A 1,688-nucleotide genomic window follows, 5' to 3' on the forward strand; every position below is an offset into this window, starting at 1 on the left:
TTGTAGTTACGGCAATACAGTACCACAATAATCAATTTGGCTGGGATTGAACGCCGTGCCAAAATGGTTGCTTTTAATTTGTTCACGAAAAAGGGAAAGTAGATTCCGCATTCAAACTAATTTGTTTTCATTGTGATTGAACCTTTCGTATCAAAGTGTAGCAATTTATCAGTTTCGTCCTGTACCAGCCTGTCACAGTCGAGGTTAATATAGCGGTGTCCGAAACCGGACACCCCATTTCGATAGGTTGGGGCTTTGGGGCTGTGTATCAAAACAGAGCTGTCATGTTGCTCTATTCATGATGCAGTTGACAAAAAGAAATATTCGAGGGCACGCTGGTTTCCACTAACAAACCCATATCCACAATTAAAGGAGTATTTAATTAAAACTGGCTGTGCCGTTTAGAACGGACATCGTATTCACTCCCGCGAAACAGCAATTTGAATATAGCGGAAACTATGTCCAGTAGATCCATAATACCAAGCCACACGCAACCTGTAATTTGGGCTCACTGCTTCATACCTCTCTCTGCCAGTGACGCGTATGAATCACATCGTACGCCAGATATGTTTCGGTATGGTTGCGCGATATGCTTTTAATATCCAATATGATTTCAGAAGAAAGCAAACACAATCACCGCCATGATCCGTACGTGACAGTCACGTGCATGAAACGAGGTTTAATATGGATTCCCGTCAGTGCTGACGTGGTAATTTGATAGGTACCCGGGTTAGATTTCATAGCTCCATGCCTGTCGTAAGAGGAGACTAACGGGATCACTTACTTGGTTGCATGTCATCGTATCCCCAGTTGCATAGATTCATGCTCATGATGCTGCGGGTCACTGGATTGTTTGGTCGACACTCGATTATGTACAGACCGCCGCCGCTATGGCGCTTGATGGCGCGTGCAAACCAAATCCAACCAACCAACAAACAAAATGGTCTATAAAGGGACTGCATCCTGGGATTCCAACCCTCCCCCACAAAACGAACAGATGTAGATTAACCATTAGCAAAACCCACAGTCTTTATTGTATCTGGCAGATATCAATTAGAATCGATCGGCCATAACAGCACCAAAATGCCCGCATCAGCTGATGATGTTGTGTATCCACTCTCTGTAGCTGAAGACTCTATGTAGACGCCGAAACCCTGCCTACCGCACTGCTTCGTCTCCACAACACCAACCCTTTCAGTGACACGCTGCTCCATACACACGAGGGGCCTCCCAGAGATGCCCTGACGAAAAACCCAAAACATCATATTATTCAGTAGCATCTGTAGCATTCTGTGGGTGCTAATCGAATAGCCTCATTAGAATATCCATCGTTCGTTGCCCTCGATCGGCGTAGTCGCTGCTCTAATATTAGTTACTGGTTTGTTTGGTGAGTGTGTGAGCTGGGGTCTACGCCGCTTTTAGCAAAATTCCAACAATATCACGGCGGGACACACCGCGAAATAGACTTCTACACACTTTTACTCACGAGGGCCTTTAGTGGCGTGACGAGCGAACGCTTTACCCACTCAGGGCGCGCCTCACGCAGCCCCCTGTTTGCTGGTGTAGCTGATGGTTTACGGCCAGAACACCATCCTCTACCCACTACACTATTATCACCCGGCCCAAATGGTAACAGTTCCAAGGCCTCTCGGATAATGCATTCCATACGAGCATAAATCTTTACTCAC

The sequence above is a fragment of the Haliotis rubra genome, unplaced genomic scaffold (genome assembly GCF_003918875.1).
Source record: "Haliotis rubra isolate DU_JTF1 unplaced genomic scaffold, ASM391887v1 Scf1091, whole genome shotgun sequence".
Lineage (NCBI taxonomy): Eukaryota > Metazoa > Mollusca > Gastropoda > Lepetellida > Haliotidae > Haliotis > Haliotis rubra.